Below are 25169 nucleotides of genomic sequence, written 5' to 3' on the forward strand. Positions count from 1 at the left end.
CATTGTCGCTCTGCATTTTGTCTTGACACATTAATATAACAGTGACACTAGGTATGCGGCTATTCTGGAGATATACCTCCACAGCATCATTTGTTTTGGCAACGGTGTGACATTCATTTATATTGCTGTTTTGTGATTTTAGTTTCTTAGGCCTCAATGGTTTTTTGGTTAAGGACCACAGCACTCCATTCACCCCATCTATGAGAGGAGACAATCTTTTCAGGCAATCTGTCCCCATCAGAAATGGAATTTCACAAATAGATGTGATCAATACCTCTTGTTTCATTCTGTGCTTTCCTATTTTTATGTCAACCTCAGTTACACCTATGATGGGCACCTCCTCCCCATTAAAGTTATGCACTGGGCCTTGATTTGCCTTCACTGTGATCTGACTCTGTGGAGGCCTCCCTTCATTGATACTCTTTACCAGCTCCTTGGACATAATTGTGGCCTGTGCGCCAGTGTCAATCATAGCAAAGGTGTGGCATTTTTCTTCTACAGTGATGGGTGCATAATATCTGTCCTCAACTTCCTCTAATACACATAAGAAATGTGAATTCTTACTGATTTCAGGGCTCACCTTTCTCAGGTCTTTTTGACTTTTGGCTAAGCACATTGGTAAATGAAAAGACATTTTTCCCTCCTTTTTACCCATTTCTGTGCGAGATATTTTATTCATTTCTCCATGTTCAGAGGTTTTTTGGAGTGTGGCCACTGTTCGCCCATCCATCTGGGTAACATCAGAGACCACATTACAACCTTCCAACTGAACATGTGTAACAACATCATTCAGCAATTTGTCATTTTTTAATTCTGTGCATTTGTGATCATTTAGTGTAATACCAGCCCTTTCAACCTCTTCAAAAATATGTGGCTCAAAGAATTCTTCAGGTGATTGACTTGTACCCTCCTTGTGAGTATTTCCCTTTTCTGTCTGTGTTTGGTCATTGTTTTGCTTGCCCAGGGAAGGAGCTATGGCATCCCCACTTACTCCCTGTTCACTGGTATTCCCCATGCATGAGTCATTTTTCTTAAATCTGTTCCTTTGTTCTTTTGGAATTCCTAATGTTTCTTTTTCATTTGTGCAAATCTTTACTGTTTTATTTAGCTCTAAGTTAAACCGTACCTCTTTTTTAGAAGCATTTGCACTTTCTGTCACAATTTCATTTACTGGTACTTTCATTTTTAATCCATTAGGCATCTCAGAGTCGTTATGCAAAATTATATCAGAGCAATCTGTCATTTTGGCACTGCGATTATCATGAGTACTTAGTCACTTTTCGGAAGCCCCCCGGTCATTGCTATGGCCATCAGCCCCCTCTTTGGAAGGTTGTTTTTGCGCTGTATAGAGCTTTCCTATTTGCTCAGCTAACATTTTCACTTGGGCCTCAAGGCACTGGAACCTTTCCATCTCTCTAGGATCCTCTTTCTGTGGCCTAGGTCGATATTGGTTGTTTTCCCCCTGATTGGATCTATTCTGATACCTCTCAGGTGATTGATGTCGGTTGGGATGGTTTCTGAACTCTTGATTCATTTGTGGAGGGGAGCGGGTTGCACCCATCCTTTGATTATAGTCCCCTGGTGGGGAATCATTGTACTGGCGTGGATTGTAGTTCACATTTTGCCTCATGTCCTGTCTCTCAGATTGTGGGTACTGGCCCCTATGTTGATTTCCATTATCAGTAAATCGATCCACATATCGGGGCCTATCCTGATTACCATATATCATGGTGCTGGGATCAAATCTGCTCTGTGTCCCCAATGACTGGTAGGGACCATCATTTCTTTGATCTTGATTTTGTCTCTGGTTATTGTTCATACCTGCCATATCAGGCCGATATCCTACCCGGGGTCTATCCCCTAAATATCTAGGGCTGATGTAGCTCTCTCTATTACTAGGATCATGTGTTTGGAACATTGGTACAGGAAATGGCGATCTTTGTTGATTACCCCTTTGTTCAGGTGTCACATTATTTTTACCTTGGCTTTGAGCAGACTCAAGGGACATTTTGGCTGACCTGATTTCCATTACTGTGGCTGAGGGTTCTTTAGATTTAGGCCTGGTATCTTTCATTTTATCACTTTCTCTACCCTGACAATAGAGTACCTCATATAGCTTTGTGCTTTGATGTACAATCCATTCAAGGGACTTGTCACGGTCAAATTCACGGACCAATTGGGATATGATGTCTTTCTGTAGCCCATAGAAGTATGCGGTTTTAAACTCATTGGAATTTGAGTCAAAAGATACATCAAAGCGAGAGAATGCTCTTTTTAAGTCTTGTAAAAATTGGCGAGGGGATGTATTAGGTCCAGCAGTAATTGTGTACGCGACTTTCTTTGCCTCCTGCAATGACTGAAAAGGAGAAAAATGACGCCTAATTTCTTTTTTAAATTCCAGCCATGTCATATTCTGCTGTTCATTTAATCCCCTTATGATGCTGGCCGTCGGGGCATCTAAAGTTAAATGAAAATATTGTCTGTACTGTTCCCTAGGTATCTGGAGTGCTTTAAAAATGTCATGTACCGCTTCTAAGTGATCCTCAATGCAGCATTCACCTCCCTTTTTAAATGGTTTGATCAGGGCTTTAATGGATTTCATTATTTTTATGGGGCTACTTGTTGCAATACATGGAATTGCACTATTTTGTGAGTCAATCCTGTTTTCAGGTGTATGAGATTGGTGGCTGCCCCCAATGGGAGTATCAAATCCCCCAAGGGCGCTGCAACCAAGTTCAGTCACCGGCCCAGTCACTGGGGCACTAGCTCTTTGGGCAGAGCTAGAATTCACCTCCACTCCATTGAATGTGGTACCCTGCCGCCTCTCCTGGGACCTGGGAATGCACATTTGCTGTTCTAAGTCCTTACACTTTTTAAGGAGTCTGTTGGCTTCATCATGCAAATAATTATTTTCATCACTCATTTTATTAATCACCTCCTGCATTTCGCACATTTGCATTTGGCATTCATTGAACTCTTTATTTCTCTTGTCTCTTTCTTGAATCATTTTAATCATTTCTTGTTCTGCACTCTCGAGATCACCTTCTTTTTCGCAATGTTCTTTTTGTAAAATCTGCATTTCTGAAACAACCTCATCTTTATCCTGCCTAATGTGATACACTAAGGCTTTTAAGTGTGCCAATTCTTGCTCACTATCTTCAAATTGTTTCTTGCTTTTGGATAACTGAGTATCAAAGTCTCTGCATTTTAATTGCATGTCTTTTTGGCATACATCCAATTCTGCTCTCAACATTTCCTGATTTTTACTTGCCCCCTCTAATTCAGTCTTTAACCTGTTAATTAGCTGAGTATCATTCTCTTGCATTCGCAGGGACTTGTTTAAAATAAACCATATTTTGCCGCATAGCCGTATTAAACAGTCTTTCTCTGCACTTTTATCGGCTGCATTCAATAATCTTGTAAGGCAGACCTGAATTATGCTGCCTTCTGCAAAAATATTGTCTAGTTTTTCTTTCTGCACCTCACCCTGAATGCGGTTACTCCATTCTAACATGCTATTCGAAGACCAATTCCCATGTGCAAATAACTTTGCCTCTAAATATTGCACTAGATCTGAGAATGTGGTTTCCCTTTGTGACATTCTGAAATTCGTTTTTAGTGGCACACTGTTATTATAAAATGGGTTCCCTTTAATGTGCAAATGGCAGTGTGAGACACGCTTGCCACGCCCAGTAGGTACTCTATGATCACTTTCCCGGCCAGCAACGCACCATAAATATGTAGGGTATTTTGTGGAGATTTGGGGCCTGACGGTATTTTCTTACCGCCGAAATATAACTTAGCAACAATCACTCCTTGTATTCAGATTGGGCCATGTACGACAATAATACAGTGAACATGCATTATTTCAGCACCCAGGCATGCATATTTGGTATGCGTGGGTGGTAGGCGCGGTTGGTGGTATTTTGGTGAGCATAATTCCCTTGTTTTATTTGTGGCCCCAATGTCCAGAATCCCTTATCTTTGCTTAGATTTTTCGTGTGATCACTAGAGAGACCTCAGACCTACATTTTAGGAATACCACATTTTTCAGTGATAGTGTTGGTGTGCCACCATGGGCGAACTCACTGACTTATTTACGACAGAGAGCTATATATGGTAGTCTTGTGGTAATTTCCACTACCTTATATACGGTAGGGAGCTATGTTCAGAGAGTCTCTCTTCCCGTTGGCTCATGTACCTCCAACAAGCTATGCTACAGTCACTCACAATTATTCATACTGATTCTGACATGCACACATCTGTCTTAAAATGACCATTGCACTGTTTAAAAATCTCCCCACATCATCTGCATTGTAATGGTAAATAGTAAATACACCACCCGTCTGTTTTCAAATATTTTTCTGTATTATAAAAGTTGCATTTAAACACGATCTCACTCTTTACAGAAATAAATAAAATGGTACAGTAAAAGCATTGTCTATGACACACTGCAAAGAGAGTGGCGGAGAACAGAACTCAAATTGCAACATTAGCATTTGATTAAGGCATGCACAGGAATCCTACACTGACTGCATATTACCGTACACACTCAGCTCCCACACTTCTCATTACCTTATGTTTTTAGTTGTTCTCTTTGGCTGTTCTCTTTGTGAATGTGGCTCCCTTGGATTAACTCCAGCAAAAAGGAACGCTTGCCTTCTCAAACCGGGGTCATTGCCTGGAATTCTCAGCTTTTGCAGATAGGAACGCCTCAGCCAGTGGAAAGGTCCTTCTTTCAGCTCTCCCCAATCTCGACTGCCAAATCTTGACTGTAGCAGGACGCAGGGATCTGCATTCAGTCAGGAGTCCCACAGCCAGGTCTTCTCCCCAGTAGTGCAGAAAAATGTCTGCCTGTCTTTTTCCCCGATACTGCCCACTAAAACTTTCATCTCAGCCCTCTGTATGACGTGTCCCAATGAAATCCATCATCTCTCATCCTCCTACTCTCAACAATAGCTTCGCTTATACATTTGCAATTGTTGCAAATCTGACTTCCTTCTTCCTGCAATTACTGTGCACAAAAACACGGAGAATCAGGCAGAGAAGAGAAGAAAAAAATCTGCACACACATTTAAATGGCTTTCAGAGTATGCCTAATTCTGCAGTGGAGAACACATTTTATTAGTGGGTTATGTTAAATAAGGTTTTATTAGTCAGGTTAATGGTTAATAGGTTAGCTGTTAATTTTCAAATGTGTCTCTCGCACCATAGGCATTTCAGGTGAAAAATAGTGTGCATTTTTAAATGAGCATGTGTGCTTTTAACTGTAAAAATAGATTTGCATCTTATATGTTAAAATCGTTTTTGACTGAATAGCCTGTCTTTCCTTGTTAATCTGGTAACCCATATAGCAATGCACCGCACCCTTGTGGTGGTGCTGCGAAAAAAATTGCTACCTGTGCAGTAGTGCTGTACTCTGTACTGTAACACGCCAAATATCCTTACAACCCCCACCCAACCAGCAGTGCGGGGCACCTGCCAAACAGGCCCCAACACATGTCCCCCAGCCAACACGTCATCACAATCTCGATACCTGGCCCTTATGGGCAGCCTCCATATGCCAAACATCCACCCAAGTATTTCATCCACCCACATAGAAATGCCAATTACATGACACAACCCCAATTGCAAGTATATAAATGAAGACATGTCCCTCACAAACACACAATGGGTGCAAGTGAATGTCAAAACCCATATCATGACATGCATGAAACCAATGAGATAATACCACACATCGAAGTTGGATGAAAAAAATGTATTAAAAACAACATGAATGGAATTAAAATCAAACAAACGACAATGGAAATTAAAAAAGAAAAGCTGCATGTCTGTAAAATAATGAAAAACAACAAATCATAATCCAAAGGAAAGGTGTCCAAAGTCACAGTTCCAAAAATGAAATCCAAGGGCAAAACAAAAGTGAAAACCATTGCTCCATGGGGAAATCCAAACAAAAAAGTAGAATCCAACAGTGAACTATATACAGATGAACAATCCAGGGTACATGATCCCAACTGAAGAAATGAAACCTATCAAAAACTCCTACCTAATAGAAAAAAAATATATACAAAAATGTGGTCCATTGTCCTAAAGGTCCAAAATAAAGAAAAAACCAAAGGAAACCTAATACTAACCAAATAACTATTTACAAGGGCAGCGGGCAAGTCCAACAGCTCACATGTTGATGTCCTGGGCCAGGGCATCATGGAACTCATGCTCGATGTCCCGGAGGCGGTCCTCTTCCATGGCCCCGAGGGTTCGCAGGGATGATGACATCTGGAACTCCAGGTCCCTACGAATGGCCTCGAGGCACTCGGCCTGCCTTAGGGCCCTACGCATGGAGTTCTCCGCCCTGACCATCGTGAGCCGTGCCTCTTCCGCCCACTGCCGCACCACATCTATCGCATGGCCCAACCGCTGCCACACGGAAGACACTTCCCATCCAGGGTCCTCCTGCCCTCTGGCCGATGCCTGCCCCTTCGATGTTGATGTCCCCGAGCCATCATTGCTCCCACCTACAGCCTGCTCCTGCTGCTGCTGCTGTCCATGTGCCCTGGCCGATGGTGCCTGCACATCCTCCATCTGCTGGTCTCCAGTTGTGGTGTCCACCCTTGCTGGACCGCCAACTCCCAAAACTATAGCAGGGATGGGATCTCCACCAAGCTGGCTGTGTTGGTCAGGCCAGGTCCGCAGGGGGCCCTGGTGGAATCTGGGCCGGAAGACGATGTGGAGAACGACTGGCGCATAGCCCCCACAGAGGAGGAGAGGTCCGCCAGAGTGCGCGTCACATGTAGGAACCCTCCGACCAGGGCCCCTCCCAGCAGTGCCATGTCACGACGCTGCTCTTCGTGATGGCGTGCTTTCTCCGCCCAGGAAGAACGCAAGTCATCACGAATGACACACGTACATAACGCGACACCCACCAGGACGGATCCCATACGGTTGCGGGACCCCTCGTCCGCAGGTAGTGGAGAGGTAGGTGATATGGCACTCTCCCCTACCTGCGGACGGGCCTGGGACGGGCCTCCCTTCTGGTGCATGATGTTGCAGTCACAGGGTCAAGGACAGCGACATGCACAGGCCCCTCCGCGGTGACCTGTGCTGCCTCCTGACCCTGGCCCTGGACTGCACCACTTGCACCAGTGGTACTACCCCCACCAGGCCCCATGTGCGGCTCAGTAGCGGGCTCCTCCTCCTCTGTGGAGACCACCAACCTGGATGTCTCCACACCGTCTTCCGCCATTGGAAGCCCCTGTGGGGACTCACCCGGCCCTTCCGCCACAGCCGTTGAGGCAGACGCAGCACCAGCCCCCTCGCTCCCGGATGATGGTAATTCCTGGGAGGGTGGCTGAGCCTTGCGTCGCCGCCTAGTGGAGGCATCCCCGCCGCTTGGCTCCACAGCGCTGTCTCCGCCCTCTTCTTCACTTGACGCTGCGTAGTGGGAGACATAGAACACAAGCATCAGGGCACAGTACAAAATACCCTAGACAGGAAGCAATAACACATGAGTGGCACTGTCAAATGTCACTTCCATACTGTCATTCCACAACACATGGGTGAATGCACACAACACACATGCAGAAACAGTCCGGGCGCCTGCAATCAACATCAAAATCCATGTAGAAGGGCCCCTGTAAATCAAGATGTTGCCTTCAAAGTACATGCATCCATGACGTTTCAAAGTAACACACACACTTCTCAGGCACACACACACACGAGCACCATACATGTACATGACATCAGCACCCATTCCTCACCCCCCCTCCATGTCCAGGAACAGAGACAGCCATGCATTCATGTGTGCATTCCACATAGAGCTCCACATGTTGCTTTAAAACACATGCACCAACCATGTGGCTCACACATAACTGGTCTCACATGCATAACCATGATGTCCCTGCACACACACACATCCATACATGGCCTATGTCACACATACAGGCAAGCATCAGACTACCAGCACACTGCAACATGCCCTGTCTCACACAGCAATGCTTGGCCACTCACCGCTCAACTCCAGACGGGTCTGCCTTCCAAGGATCTGGGCGTGGAGCGCTGCGCTATGCGTTCCAGGACCCTCATCTGGATAGCACTCAGGCGTGCCCGGCCCCCCTCCGCGAGGCGCCGGGCCTTGTGGAGAGTCTTGGACCTGAAGTCCTCCCAGCGCTTCTTGACGTGCTTGATGTCGCGGGTTGCCACCCCCTCCGTGTTGATGGCAACCACTACGTCGTCCCAGATCCTCTCCCGTCCTTCCTTTTTGGCACGTGATTTTCCGAAGAGGGCATCATAATGCCCCAGGACATGCTCCACCAGGACACCAACTTCGGTGGCAGTGAAGCTGGTGGCCCTCTGCCTCTCCGGCTGGGGGTTGCCAGCGGTGCCAGATGGTGTAGTGCCCGACATGGCAACCCCAGAGGCAGGAGTGGGTGGGCAACTGGGTCCTGGGGCTGGGCTGTGGAGCGATGGTATCCCAGTCGAGAGTCTTCTGTTCCAGCAGGGGTGGTCACAGCAACTGCACCCCTGGCTGATGTGCAGGCAGCAAATAGCAGGGCACGTGGGCAGCAGGCAGTCAGGCAGCAGCAGATGGCAGGTGGGAGCGTGCTCAGGGCTCTGGGGGGCAGTGATACGGCCTTTTGGGCAGGAGCGTGGTCTTCCGTGTGTAGGCATGGCCAGCTTGATACGGAGTGATTTGGCACGTGAAAAATGTCCACGTCAGCATGTGATTCGAGGAAAGGCCCCTAGCGCGTAAGCGCATCAGCACTCGTACGCGCTTTCATGGGACCAAAGGCCCTTCAAGCGTAAGCGCCTCTGTGATGTGACGCACGCGGGCGTGCGCGGGCGTTTCGCTCGTGACGTTAGCATAGTGTTTCAGCGGGCGTGAAAAAACTGCACGTCCGCGTGTGAATGCGTGTAATCCAAGGAAAGGGCCCATGCGCGTAAGTGACGTGACGCGCACGTGCGTTTCCCTCAGCACGGGTTAAAGGTGAGCGGGGGCAGCAGTTTGCTGTATGTGCCTTTCGTGGAGACCGACGTGTGTTGCTGCTTCGTGTTGTTTTGCGCACACTTCACAGCTATCAAGGACGTATCTCTTCTTTTGGCGGGGGTATTGGCTACGCGTGTTTTTCTGCATCGCGCTAGTCAGACGGTGAGTCGCACACGCTATTTTTCCCACTGAGGGTCCCCCTGTGTATCGCACCCATTTTCAAGCTCATGGTAGCCTGCGTGTCCCACGCGTACGCGTTATTCGTGTTACTGGGTGCCACCGCGTACTGCGGGAGGTTGATTCCACGCATGTAGGCTGCAGGGTTGCGTGCACGGTTTTACTGCAGTTTTGGGGTGCCTGAGTGTTGCGTGACCCGTCACTACATCACCGGGGTCACATACAGCCTTGCAGGTGCAGGGGGGCTGTTAACATCTTGCTTCCCACCCCCTTCACCCCAATTGCCCAGGTCAATTGTGCTGTACACCTCCCATTGGCACTACTCCATCTGTGCCGGCACTACTCCATCTGTGCCATGGTTGTGAGGCCAGCAAAGGTGAGGGGCACCTCAGCTGGGCGTACTCGTCGTGGTGGGCGTGGTCATGGACGTGGCCGTGGTGACCAGGGAGTAGGGGGACTCCAGGGTGTCCAGGGCGGCCACAGAGGGGGAAGAGGCAGGGGTGCGCCACTTGAGCACAATGTTGTGCCATGTGTCGGTGCAGTCATGCCACCACCCTTTGTGGGTCCGGGAGATGCAGCTTCTGCATCTGGCACTGGCGCCCGTGTGACCCGGCAGTCCGTTCCATCGACTGCCACGGGCCCAACGGTAGTCGTAGCTGCAGGTGCAGCTGTGGACACCGCCACCCAGGCTCAGGGTCTGCCAGCGCAGGCTGCATTGGCACTTGAGGAGCCCTTGGAAGATTTCCAACATGCCAGGAGGGAAACCGTAGGGGTATGCAGGGCTGCTCTGACCAAGACAAGTGTCCCTGGGGCAGTTATGTCATCTGCTGCCCCGAACAGCCGGGTGTTGGCAAGTGCAGGGGCAGATGCACCCAACAACACCCCAGTTGTGAGTCTACCAACCAGGACTGTTGCGCTCAATGACCCTGCCACAGCAGATGTTGCTGCACAGGGTCCATTAGAGGGCACCCAGCTGCCACTGACACAAGTCAGGCCTTTGGTCGTCCCTCCACCTGCCACTCCCTTGGCTCAATCCACCGAACCCACTGGCCATACTGGTCAGGGCGGCATTAGCCAGCCAGGGTCTGCGCCACAGTCCAAGAGGAGGAAGGTTGCACCTGCAGAACAGGCTGGGACCCCACACACAGCCACGACCTCCTGCACATCGAGGAAGAAGCCTTTCTGCAAGCCGGAACTGGACTTCCTCGTGGACTACGTGCGGGGCCACAGCCGTGACATGCTAGTGGGTGCCAATAGTCAGACTATGGTTGCCCACCGTGACACCCAATGGAAGCAAGTTGCGGAACATGTCAGTTCACTTGGCCATGAGGTGCGCATGGCGCAAGAGTGCAAAAAGCGTTGGAATGACCTCAAACGCAGCGCTAAGGCTAAGCGTGCCTCAAATTACAACTTGACTCTGGTGACTGGCGGTGGGCCTGCACCAGATGAGGAAGAGCTCACTCCGCATGAGTCACTCGTTGCGGAGTTCATACCACCTGAATCGGTCGAAGGAGTGGGAGAGATGCTGGACTTTGATGCCCAGTCCAGTGAGTGTTGATGCATGTTTGTTGAGGACGTGTGCGTTTTACTTGTGGGATGTGTTGTGCATGATTGCCACTAAATGTGATGTGTACATGGTTCTGATGTGCAAGTAATGCAATGCTTCCGTGATGCATGTCTGCTCTGCTGGATGGTGGACATGTGGAGTAGACGGGGACTGTCCGCATCACCACTATTGCACCCTACTCACATGCTGGTTACCAGTAGACCCCTCCAGTCCATGTTCCAGCTCACTGGCCCATCTGCATGTGGCTTGGGGTGACCTTCCTCTCAGCCCAGGCACAATGTCATAGCATGACTGACGTGCATGTGTCCTCTGCCTGCATGCGGGTACTCCATGTAGGCATGCTCCCTTACCCCTCCTCCACCACTCTGCACCCCAGTTCCACCTTTGCACTGGTCTGCTTCAATCTTGCCATTGGGTACTTTCCTGTTCATGCGTCCTGTGTACATGCTAACTTCCAGCATACAATCTGCCAGACATATGCTGTGTGGTACAGCCTTAGTACCTGATGCAGGGTATCTCACTTGTACTGTGCATAGGTCAGATGCCCCGCAGGGACATGAGTGCCCATTCATGCTCCATGTGCATTGCACGCATGCCCCTATGTGTCCTTGACTGGATGATCACTGTAATACAAGTCCTCGGTGACATACATTGCATGGCATCTCATCAGCCTTTCCATGTCAACTGTGGCTCAGTACTGTGTTGCACACATGTTTAGGGTCTGACAATCTGTGTGGGTCACAGGCCTCAGCCTGTTTAATGGCCAATATCTCTGTCCGACTGTTGTAGTGTCTTCTTCACACGTGGGTGGCCTCCAGAGTTTTCATCATGTGTCCTGCTTACTGTCCCATCATCATTTGCAGTGTTGTCACTTGAATCACATTAAGCTGTTGATGCCAGTCAACACTGCCTGTCAATACACAAGTCTATGGTCAGCCTTTTGATACCATGCTTGGCATCCCTGCTTTTGTACTTGGGTGGAGGGGTGCTTTGCTTTTAGATATGCTACCCATTGAATGCAGAGTGCACGTGATGCCTGAATTTGACCTTGCACTGCCTTCACATTTCCTGACACACACCATAGAGTCCTTCTACATGTAGTAGTGAGTGACACATTTGCTGCACTGCATAGGCCCACGTCTATGCAAACTGCCACCTTTCAACAGGTCTGATCACAGAAGCAATTCAAAGTTGACCCAGCATGCATGCAAGGTTCTATTTTGTGTGTCACATGTCTGCCTGATATGTTTGTTGTCGGTGTGTGTGTGTGTGTGTTGTGTGCTTCTGACATGTGTAGTGACCTTTTTTCTCTCTATTTTTCAGGTGATGACGCAATGGAGGCGGAGGATGGAGTTGTCATGACAGACACAGGGTTGTTACCACTACATCAACCCGGCACAAGTGGGGGGTCGTAGGGTGGTAGGCCACGAAAACCCCCAAGTGCTACAGTCCATCTTGTCTCTGGCTGCCTATGAGTCCAGCCCTGATGACGACTCTGACGTCCATGTCGAGTTGGATGAGCATCAAGTCCATGTGTCAGGGGTGAGTGATTCTGATGTGGACACTCCTCTGTCCGCGACACCTGCACTGAGGGGTCAGACAATCTTGGATCCTCCGCCCGTGGTGGATCAGGACGCAGGGTCACCCTCCACACCAGTCACTGATGTGCCTGGGACATCACGTCGAAGGGGGCATGTAGTCGTGCAGCCGCGGGCGGTGCCAACACAGCGAGGACATCCGGTCCTTGGGTCCCGCAGGGGTCAAGCCCAGCAACGCAGTCGCTGCGCGCAACCGCAGTATACTGAGTGGGAGCAAGACATGACTGCCAATTCAGAACGGCAGGGGGCTGCAATGGAGAACATTGCTGAGAGCATGGAGCGCGTGGCCCGATCTGTGCTCCCCCCTGCTACGCCGGTGCTTTTCCAGCAGCAGGCGGCACGGTCCACGGCCCGCTCGCTCAGGCTGGGCATGGCGGCCTCAGACAGGGCACGCCAGGCTGACATGTCGTCTCTGCGTCAAGCAATTGCTGCTCACGCAGAGGCACACATGGATGCCTTGAGGGAGGAGTATGCTTCCCTCAAATCCACTCTGGGTGCCCTTCTGATGTCCCAAAGGCAGCGGGCAGAGGAGAGGTTTGCACAGCTTGAGCGTACCATCTCGGCTGAGCTACAGGCTTGCCGGGAGGTGCAGCGGTTGTCCAGCCAGGCCTTGCAGGAGGAACTCCGTGTTACACGTGCTACCTTGCAAGAGGAAGCACGTGTATCACATGAGGTTCTGCATGCAGACCTACGTCACATCGCCACACAGAACCAGGCTCACCCATCCGGCAGACTTGCTGCCGTCGAGGGGCAAGCTGTGGCCAGGCGTGGCCAGGCTACTGTGCCACGTCCTCCTTTCCAGGATGAGCCAGACTCGGACGACCATCTATCTCCCACATAGGTCGGGCTGTGCAGGCGTTGAGCCCATGGAGGATTTTTTTTTTGGCTCAGCATCATCGCATGTGGGTGTTGAGCTGTACCCTGTACCTCCCCCCTCCTGGGTGCCTCCCCCCGGGTCGTATGTGGCCATTTTTGATTTTTCTTTTAGTTTAGTTGGTTAAGTTTCTGTTTGATAGTTAGTTTAATTAGGCAATGTAGGTTTTTCATAGTTAGTGTAATTAGTTAATATAGTTTAAAATTGCTTGTCTATTGTGCTTTCATGTGACGGTGCGGTGCTTTGTGGCTTTTGAGAGCATCCACTGTCGGTTCCAGCTGCGCCCTTCAAGCTTGTCTTGTGTATGTGTTTGCTGCTTGGGGTCCTTGACTCACATATGCCACTCCTGCCTCCCTTATCCATGGGCTCGCAAGGATGGTTCGGTGTAACAGCCTATTACACAAGGGCTTTGGACTGTCATATCTGTGGCATGTCTGGTGCTGTGTAACTTGTGTTAACACCCCTAGTGGGGATGATTGCGGTGTTATTGACCACTGTTCTGCTTTTGCTAGATGGGGTGTTTCATGATTAATGCGTACATTCATTGCTATGCATTGTGTAGTATGTTTCTTGTCTTTACTGTACACGTGCTTGGTGAAATTCATGCCATAGATAGTGTGTTGCACACTTTGGATGTGAAAGACGGACTGATGGTTTGATTTCTGATGTACGTCTCTGACATGGTCCAGTAATGAGATGCCTGAAGAGACACACACAGATGACTCTAAAGCATTAATCATGTGTTTCATGCCCTTTCTGCAGGGGGGTGAGCCTCCAGACCGCCTTTGCCAGCAGACATGGCCCATTGGACGTCTGGATTCTGGACACGTTTGTTGGTGCCCACATGCACATGTGTGCGCAAGCAGAGGCACAGGGATTGCAGACATACATCCTAGAACTCCTGACGTGTTCCAAGGAACTTCAGGCAAGGTGAGCAGCACAGGGGGGCCACAACACAGCAAAGCTTCCACCAGGCCAGTTGCACATGCAGGCTTAGTAGCAGCACTGAGGGTGAGCTTGGACGATTATTGGTGTTGAAGCACACAATACAGCTCAGATGTGTTGGTGGACTGATGGCTAGTTGATTGTAAGGTTGTCTGGGGCACCTGCAGGGGCAGTGGCACATACCCTCCGGTCCACCAATGTGCCATTGAGGCACTTGTATCACCCATGTTGCCTTACGAGACATGGAAAGGAGCAGCTCACAGGGACATACAGCAAGGGACAGACTGGGGTGCAGTGCATTTCATTTCCATGTACATTTTGAAACATGCACTGCCTAATTTTTTACGGTCGTGGTGGGACACGACTTTTTCTGAAGTCATACCTTGCTATATGCGTCTGTCTGCTTACTCAGGGAACATTGCATGTTGTGTGAATTGTGACACATTGGTGTTCCATTTGCCACGCACCCACCGGCGCCAGACTTACTGCATTGACTGTGTATGAACCATCACAGAAGGAATGTTACGTATGGGTACGAAGCATCCACACCAGATTGTCTGTTTGTAGAGTAGTTTGTTGCTATGGGGCATATTTGGTGGTGTGTTTGTGTGTTATGCGCACACACAGATTATTAACTGTGGCTCTCTTTGCAGCATTGAAGTGCTCCTGCAACCGGACCTGAGAGTGCGCAGGCAGGAGGCCAGCACTCAAAACCAGAGCTGAGTGTCTTGTTGTCTTTCTTTCAAACTGCTCTACATAGGCTTGCTGGGGGGTGCACTGAGGCATGGATGAATGTGTAATTCAATTTGATATGTTTTTTTTTCCATAATCACCCCGAGTCCTATCCAATTCTAAACCCTGTACCCTCTTCCCGGTGTTCCTGCTTCCCGTACCTATCCAACCAACGTTCCCTAACCCTCTTTCCCCGCTGGGGTTGCAGATGTCTGTGTAAGCCCCAAGCTTGCAGGCGCCAAAACCCTAGAGGGGGTGGTTGGTTCGTGCCACTCCTGCGCCTGGACTCCGGAAGGCCCTGACAATGATGTACAAATTTGTTATGATTGTGTATGTGTTAATGCAAGTAGTCCATTTTAGTGCATTCCCTACTTTCACGTGTCATTCCTACTCCCCTCTCCTGCCCCTCATTCCAGTTATCCAGTATGCCAACGGCTGACCCATCTGCATATCCCTGACCCTTCTTCCCCACCAGGGTCTCAGATGCCTGTGTGAGTTTGACCTTGCAGGCACCCAGGCCACGGTGGGGTTGGTTGTTTCATGCCACTCCTGCGCCTGTACACAGGAGCTGTGACAGTACACATCCGTTCGTGGTGCATCATTCTATGTTATGTGCCACACATGGTTCACATCCGGTTGTGACATTGTTTTACTCTGCTACCCTGGTTGTTACATCATTGTGGTAGTACTTGGACTTTGTGAGGTACTGCTACTTCAAGTCATCTACTGGAGGCTGTTCTGGTTCATTTTCTGCCTTGGATTTTGTGTCTTTGCAAATGAAGGTGGACTCTGAGGGTGCAGGCAACTTTTAACACACAAGGTGGGAGATGGTGACGAAGGGGAAGGGTGATCCTGTGGCCAGGTGAAATTCAGGGTTGAAGGCTCCATGACCCAGGTTCAGTTGTTCAGTGGGTCATGGTAATTTGTGAGGGAGGGGGGGGGTGTTTTGTTGTTGATAGTTGCCTTGCCCTGCAGTGTGATGGGAACCCTGACATTGTAAGTGTGGTATCCTATGTACATGATGTCTTCTGCTGATCAATGCATGTTCATGTGTTGTATTTACCTTTCAGGTGTGAGGGGATAGATGTGGTTTGACATGCTGGGGTGTACACATAGTGAATGTTCACATGTGATGTGTAGAGGACACTGATGGTCAATTGATTGCACATGCATATGTTGAGTGCATATCCACACACTCGCACTATGATGCACTACATGTAAAACCACCCTTCGATATCCACATGTACACTCTGTTTGCCTTCTGCTGCCCACTGTGTCCCTGCAGTACATGTTCTGTGACCAATTATGGATCCTGTACATGCCTATTTTGCTTTTTGATGTGGTTTGTCGCTTAGATGTGATGCTCAGGGTGTGAATCACACACAATGGCTGTTCACTGTGCTGTGCGCTGAGCAGTGTGTTGCAGGAGTTGGACACAGCACACAGAAGCTGCAGTGTTGATTTTGCAATGCACAATGTGCATGTAGACAGGCATTGTTTGTTATGTTGCGGCTACTACTTTTGTGATGCATTTGGGAATGACTTATTTTGGGTGGAAGGTTGTTGGTCAGTCATTTCATCTGATTCCATGTCAGGCATCATTGTCTGATGCCAATTTACATTTTTCACATGGCAATGTGTACCTTATTGGTACTGTGTTGGTGTTTGGCTATTGCTTGCCATGTCATGTTGTGGTTTGGGAGGGTTTGAGTGACATAACAGTGATGGTCATGGCCTGTTTTGCAGGTGTGTGTGATTCACACCTTGCATGTCAGGGTCAGCCGCTTCTCGAAGCAACAAGGTGGGGGTAGACCTCTCTCCGCGGCCGGGGCCTCCCTCTGGAAGGGCCTTCCTGCCTCCCTGAAACTTGAGGAGAACCATCTCCGCTTCAGGAAGCACCTCAACACCTTCCTCTTTGCTTCTGCTTTCTCTCTCCCTCTCCCTTGCTAATTTCTTCACTGAAACTGCACTGAATCTGCAACTGGGCCACTCTCACCAACCTCGGTCCCTGGCCCAGTCACTCTCCACTTGCACTGCCTCCCTGGCAACCCCTGCACTGCGGAACTGTCTCTGTATCCCTACAGCCCCCCCTTCCCAGCACTTGTCTGCACTTACCTTTGCACTTGCCACCAGCTGGCCTATTTCTTTATTTTTTATTCTACTTACCCTCTACTGCACTCCCCCCCTCCCCTTCCCCTTGCACTTTTCCATTCCACCTACCCCTGCACTTGCGCGATCTAAGTTACACCTATCCTAGTAGGATCGTTCTCTGTCTTCCCTTGTTCCCCCCTCCCTGCTTCATTGCGCCTTGCAACACTTGTGTATAGGCGCGTTACAAATGCCATATCATATCATATCATATCATATATCATATGTGTGCCTTTTGGTCACACAGGATAGCTTGTGTTTAAGTAGCTAGGGATGCACACAATGTGGCACTTCCATGGCAACAATCTCAGGGTGGTAAGGTTGTGACAGTTGACTGTCTCTTTGTCATCATCAATTGTCACCTGGTATGTGCCAGGCCTGTGTGCACTCCGCAAGAGTGGGAGTTTAGGTGAAAAATGTGGCCACAAGCTGGGTCCGGGATTCCTCGCCACGTGCCCTATCCCCTCCCATGGGCAGCGCCTGTGGCTGTGGTTGGAGATGTGGGGGCACCACCATGTCCACCGGTACGCCCTGCCGTGTTGCAACATTGTGCAGGACACATGCTGCCACAATGATCCTGCACACTACTGGGGGTGCATAAAGTAGCTGCCCGCCAGAGCGGTCAAGGGAGCGGAAGCGTGACTTGAGCCCTCCGAATGTGCACTTCACTATGGCCCTGGTTGCAATATGGGCCTCGTTGTATCTTACCTGGGGTGGTGTGGTGGGGTTCCCGATTGGCGTCATCATGTGGTTGCTCAGAGGGTAGGCACTGTCCCCTGGGTAGGTGATAATAGTTCAGATTATTAGAGTTTGGGTATTTGTCTGTGTGTGACTTGCATGCATGTGCAGAGGCATTTGTACTCACCTAGGAGCCATGTGTCACCATGCTGCCCAGCTTCGAGGGCCCGGCTCAGGGCGGACATTCTGTGTATGAAACTGTCATGGGTGGAGCCAGGGTAGCTTTCCTAGACAGAGGTGATGATTCCCTTTGCATCGCATACCACCTGTACGTTGATGGAATGCCAGTGCTTGCGGTTTCGGTAGATGTGCTCAGTGGCCCTAGGTGGACGTAGGGCCACATGGGTGCAATCTATGGCACCGAGCACTTTGGGGAAGTGTGCCACCCTGTAAAAATCCAGGACCACGGCCTGCCTTTCTGCGGGTGTTCTGGGCATGTATATGTGCCTGTGGACTGAGGGGCGCGCTGTCATGATTGCCAAGACCTGGTCTATGCAGCGTGACTGCGTGGCCTGTGAGACACCCCCCCCCCACTATGGCAGTGGTCCGCTGAAATGACCCAGTGGCCAAAAAATGCAGGACATTGAGCACCTTCTCCAAGGGGCTCAATGCTTGGGAGCAAAGGGTGGGGGATGTAAGGTCATCTTCCCACTCCCTGACGAGGTCTAGGATGATGTGGGGTGGAAACCTATACCTGCCATAGACCTGGTCATCAGGCATCCCAAAAAGGCTTGTCCGTGGTGAGAAAATGCATGCCCTGGCTACTCTCCTCCCCCTGCGGTGTCCCACGATCAGTGCTGCGACAAATGGAGCATTCATTGTAGCTGTATATATGTGTTTGTTGTTTGCGCACACTTTTATACTGTGCACGGGGACGCTTCCGCCTGCCTTTGTGTGGCGGACGCGTTGACGCCTGTGCGTGTCTTTTGCCGTGTGCAGGTTTCCCGTATTCGAATCCATGAATACGGGTTGTTCGCGTGCGTGTAGGCGTTCCGTGTAGTTCCCTGCAGTACTTCCCCAGTTATGCCTTCTTTTTCACGTGTTGTTCCCCATTCCGTGTGTTACACTCACTGTTCCGCCCACTTTTGTTGTGTGCGCCGCGCTATGTGCGCTTTTGCTGTGCGCGTAGCACACGCCGTTTGATGATGTGTGTGCCCGTGTGCGAAATGCATTGATTTCGCGCACGACCAGCAGGAAACTAGCGCAGCGCCTTCCTTGTATCGCACGCGTGTGCGTGCGCTTGATTTCTCACGCTTGCGCCTCCTTGCGCCTGCTTGCGCTGGGATTTTCGGCGCACGTTTGTTCCATGAATCAACCCCTAAGTGTACCATTCTTTCTGTTGAAAGTTTACATACTTGCTACTTGCATTGACAAGTCTTAGAAATCCTATTGAAAATGCAAAGTCTTAGAAATCTTTTGATGAATGTAAATGTGTAGAAAATAAAATGCATTCTTATTGTGACCATTCCACATACCTCTTGCTTACTTATAAAAGTCTTTGGATGTTAGGGAGTCAGGAGGAGATTGTATTCAGTTTCTGAAACTTAATGTGCCATCTCAGGATCAGGGAGGAGGGACTCCGATAACCACTGTGCATTCCATAAAAGGATGTGCCAGTCTTTTTTCAGAACAGGATGATAGGATCACAGATGTTGTGGTGGCAATGTTTATTATTATTATTATTATTATTATTATTATTATTATTATTATTAATAATGTCAGGCAAGTCAATATATGTAGCTTACGTGGCTTGATTTGCAGATTGTGTGTGGCTTGTATGCAAAAATGGAGCTCATGTGGAAGAGTCCTAGAAACATTTATACCATCGAACAGTCTTTGAAATCTTTTTGGTAATACAAGGCTTATCAATCGTTTTCAGAAAGAGAATGCATTCAGTGCCGGTTATGTGTGTGCCCAGTTCCTATAAAATGTTGTTTCTTTTTTTTTGGTATTTGTATTCCTTGAGTTAAAACTGTCCCGTTCACACTCAAGGTTTCAAAGGTTAAAGGTAAAGTCGACCTAAAGAAGTCAGATTAAGGCTTGTTTACAGGACAGGAAATCAACACTGCCCTGTTGCCACCCATATATACTATGACTGAACTTGCATTCCTCCGCTTCCAGCCCCAAGTCCAATAGGCATGGCTGATTTTCATGCTAATATTGATCCCATGATCTTGCAACATAATCACCTTTTGCTGACATAGTCCTGTCATTATCCTACTACAGAAACTCATCTATTATCTTGCACAGATAAAAGTGAAGCACGTGGAAAAAATGATCTTATTGTAGGTCCACAGAAAAGGCTCTGAAAACAGTTGGAGCATAGCAACATGTTTTTGTAGAAAATGGAGCCATGTCATTCTACCCTCCCGGAATGCAGATGCTTGTCTTGTATATACAAGTGCACCGTCCACCTGCCACACCATACAGTGCTGCACAACATGTGCTTATCCAAGTATGTCATTTTTCTCTTCTATTGCTATATTTTCTAATTAGTGTGGCAGTAAATGGCAGATGATATGGAAGAAATCCTGATAGTGACAAACCATTGCTGGATTTCTGTAAGGGAATAACAGACCCAATATTCCTTCCGCTGCTTGGTTCTGATGTTTAAGCTCATGTTAATAGAATCACAGGGTTGGCAGGAATATCATGTACAATTGGCAAAGTGGTTGACAAGCTACAATGCACAATGGTTAACTGTAAGAGTGTCTTCATAATGGCGTCCTTTACATGGCATAGAGTAAGAGAAGTAGGGTGACACAAGGATACAAATTCAGCCATCAACACCTTAATGTGAGAAGTCAGGAATGAGACACAGACACAGAAAGCTTATAATCGTGGTCATTAACATTAATTAAATTATAAAGGTGGTTTGAAAATGCCTCACTATCCCTAATATAGGAGGTGTTTTCCTTACCTCAACCAAACCTATTGGGTCTGTCCTTAGTCGAGATGTCCAAAGGAAAATAAATGTCTTCTGTTTTAAATCTCAAATGTTCATATCCAATGCAAAAGGGAAAATACAACCAACAAGTTCAAAGTGGACAATATTCACAGTTCCAGGGAATGGCTCCCTTCCCCAGATTCCTTTTAACAAAATGAAAAGTTCAAAAAAAGAATAATCCAAGTTCCTTGTAGCCCCAAGAGTTCAGCCCTCTCATCTCGGTGGGTCCACAGTTCTCGGGGAAATGTCTCAATTCCCCAGGTTTCTCTTTACATTCAAAACAGTTCATCATCCTTAGGGCATGTGTCTTCATTGGGATTATCTTTTCACTGTGTTCTTTTCATTGTGTTACAGTTGTGGTGTGGGTCCCAGACTCGCAGATCACCTGATCTACTCTCCTTCCAGACTCCTACCGACCTTTACAACCATTCACAATCTCAAGGTCATGGATCTTCCTTGAGATCCTTCTCTTACTGTCACACACTTGAATTTGCCTGGTATACTCTCCTGCCAGGTCTTCTATTCAATCTTGCGGTTTCTTTGCTAACAGTTGTCTTCACCTGGTGGACTCTCCTGCCAGGTCTTAGAGGCAATCTCTTTCTCTTTCTTATACACACTTGGCATTGCCTGGTATACTCTCCTGCCAGAACTTTGATGTAGTTTTTCAAGCACTTGTTTTGCGATTTCTTTGTAACCACTTGGCTTCGCCTAGTATGCTCTCTGACAGGACTTGCAAGATGTTACTTTCTCTTTTATCCACTAAATGATATTTCCCAAATTTTGACTAATTGACCCTTGTTTAACTAAATCTGTTTCAATATTTGCTCCTTCTTTCATATGCATCGTCTTTGCCCCTTTCCCAAGACATTTACTTTGAAATTTACTTTGGAATATGGACTCAGCTGTCCTTTTTTGGTATGATTCACAAATATTTCAATCTCTTCAAAGACTTCCTTATTCCACTCTCGCATTCCTTTCATGAAACGAAACACACTTTCATGCAACTCCGTAACTCATATGTCCCTGGGCTTACTGGGTACTTCAGTGCTTCAGTATCTCTCGCATTTCTCTGCTTCTACTCCTTTGAATCTGCTGGCTTGGCATGCAACCTGCTAGCCGCTGTATCTTCACTGTTTCGTTCTCTACTGTGTACGGTTCCCACTGCCTCATACTTACCGGTGGCGGGCTTCCTGCACTCTGGTTCCCCTTCACGCTGTTTGTGTTTGCCTTCACACTGTCTGCATTAGCATTCACGCTGCTTCCCACAGAGTGCTTTACTTCAGCCTTCTGACCGGAGTCAGCACAGACGGAATTACAATGCAGCCTCTGCAGCTCTCTCTCGTTGGTGTCAGTTGTTGCAGATTTAAACTTCCCAGCATGATTGACTAACTTACAAAGACTAGGTCACTGTGTTGGCCACTGATCTTAGTCATCTTCATTGCTCCATTCCTGTTCCTCGTCTCAGTTGTTGTCACGTTGATCCTTGTATGATATTGAGGAAACTAATGCTGGACCCTTTTGGGAGCAATCATCACTGCTGCCTGTCTTTTACTCGTCTCAATTGTTAACATACTGTTTCTTGGGTGATATTGGAGAATACTTGAAGTATGGTTGAGCATGAATGTTACAAAATGCTATCAGGGCATGAGGAATAGAGGGAACATTCCTAAAAGGGAATGGGGGATACGTGACTTCCTTCAATGGTGTCATGTCATCTGTTTAAGGATCGCCTCGCCGATTTGGTCCATCCTCATATAGCCCCACAGGGTCAGGATCAGGTACCAGCTGCCGTACCCTGACAATATGGGGAGAACCTAACCTCGGGAAAAGAGTGGTGGCATCATCAGATTCATCACATTAATCATGGGTCGATTATGTTTTGCATCTCATGCAGACATTAATTGTTAACGTAAAAAGGAGCAAATACCTTGCAACAGGTCAAATGGAGGGGGTAACATTTCCATATCATTGGGGTGCTCTTGCCACACATGAATCACATTGTGTATAGGTGCATTATAAATATCCAATACATAAATAAAATAAAGAAGCACATCAATGCACATCCAAACCCGAAATCAGAAGATATTTTGAAAATGGTATTGTACACATACAGCAGGATATATGAAAAGACTTACTTTGGGAGTCAAGCATATTTGTTTATGTTTTATACAGATTGCAGATTAAGCATTACCCCAATTTGCCTTTTGTTATTAAAGCAATAAACTAAGACAAAATAAAATATGAGATGATAAATTGCAACAAAATTGGCCTTCAGTGGTTAAATCACAGTTTCTATGAGAAACTAATGTTCGTTGGCAGTCAAGGGTTGTGGAGAGGGAACTGTTTGGGTGTCCAGTCATTTGGTCGAATTAAAACTGGTCGAATGACATTTGGTCGACGCAATTTGGTCGAAAACCAAATGGTCGAATTTTTTTTTTTAATTATATATTTATTTTTCGGGTTTTCGTTTTAAAAAAAAAGGGTTTTTTAGAAAAAAAAGGAATGAAAATAAAAAAAAAATAATTCGACCATTTGGTTTTCGACCAAATTGGTTCGACCATTTGTCTGGTCGACCAATTTTTTTAGACCAAATGTCTGGTAACCAACTGTTTGTACTGTACTCTGGGGGGAGCATACAAGGAAGCATATATACCCCCATGACCATTCAAACAGCGACATTGATTGCAGGTCCATTTTTATATTAGTTTTGAACACATACTGTAGGTGGCACACTGTATCCGTGTTTGTTTTCGTATTTCTTTTTATGTTCATTATAGTTCTTGTGCACAGTCACCAAAAGAAAAGAACCAGAAGAAGTGTAAAAAAAACATCAATTCCCAAACCCATTCAAGGTCCTCAGAGTCAAACCTCACACTGCTGTCTTCCTGCCAGTAGAGTCAAATGATCTTACCTCTTGTCATCAAACACTGTGAAGATCAAGACAGGAAAAGCAAAGAGGAAAACAGTGCACTTGGATCAGGCAACGCTTCTGCATTCGAAGCATAGTTTCTGTCTAGCACCACACTGCACCACACTGTGGCCAAGGTGGAGAGGTGAAGTTAGCTTATCTTTACGCATATAGAGAGTGGGAGAATATAAATCAAATTAGTGGACGTCATTCAACAAAACAACTGGCAAAAGGAGAATTGTGATGTAGAGTTTGCATTCACTGTTTGTAACTGTGCTTCGTCTTTTTGTGGAAAGTGCACACACTTGTTGCTTAGAAAGAAAAGGTTCACATGTATTAGGAGGCAAAAGGAGATAACATTCAGTACCTGTTAATGAGTATGTCATATTGATTTGGACATCACACACTTGCACACACTTGTTGCTTTAGTAAAACAATCTTGCACGTGTTGGGTGGCAAGAGGACATAACATTCAGTATCTCTAAATAAGTGTGCCATCTTTATGTTACCAGTACATATACTTGCTGTTTGCTTCGAACATATTTTGAAATATGTTTGCCAATTAAAATCCTCAGAAATCATAAGCAAAATAGTGCATTTATGGGCTGCAGCTCATAGTGTGCGCTATCAGTGTGCAGTCAGCATACTTGTTTTGATAGAAAAGTTTGAGATTTCTTGTAATATATGACGTTATAGTTAGTGCCTGTTACTAAGTGTCCCACCTTTCTGTAGCTTGTCCACATATGTGCTGCCTGTTCATCAAAGTTTGAGTAGTCTTTCACACATTTCAAAGTCATAGAACTCTTTTTTTATCTTTGAAAAGTCTTGACACTCTTTATGGTCAGCGGAGTTGACTCATTGGTTGTATCCAACTGCCTCTACCTTATGTGGGCAGTCGACAAATGTGTTGCCAGAGTTGAAACATCTTAGAATTCGTAAGAGGCAGGAGTATATTATATTCAGTGGCTATAACTCAGAGCACAACTTCAGTACCAAGGATGTGAGAAACTGAGTGTCCATCCTGATTGACATAAATACCATGCAATGCGTCTCAGAGCCAGTGCCATTGGATAACCAAATTGTTTGGTGACAGCGTAAGGCTGGTGATTATTTTTTGTATTTATATTTATTGGATATTGTGTATGAACTTGCTCCATTTTTAGAAAATACTTTGGGCCTCATTACAACTCAGGCGTTAAGGGTTAACGCCACCGTTAACCCTTAACGCCTGATTCTGATTTTGACGCCTGCTTTTTGCAGGCGTTAAAATCCATGGCGCTAACCTGCCATGGTGCTAATTACGCCGCCGTAATTTACGGCGGCGTAATTAGCGCCTTCCCCACTCCCATTATGCCCTATGGGGCAAAAATGGGAATGGGGAAGGGAAAATGGGAAATGGGGATTTACCGCCCCACTCACCTTGGAATGGGGCGGTAAATCCGCCATCCACCATGGTGTAAACGGAGTTTACACCATGGTGGTAAAGTTGGTGCACTTAGCACCAAGGTTGTAATGAGGCCCTTTGACATTTTTGTTCAATAAAAAAAGT

This window comes from Ambystoma mexicanum, chromosome 6q (genome assembly GCF_040938575.1).
Source record: "Ambystoma mexicanum isolate Mex_15411 chromosome 6q, UKY_AmexF1_1, whole genome shotgun sequence".
Classification (NCBI taxonomy): Eukaryota; Metazoa; Chordata; class Amphibia; order Caudata; family Ambystomatidae; genus Ambystoma; species Ambystoma mexicanum.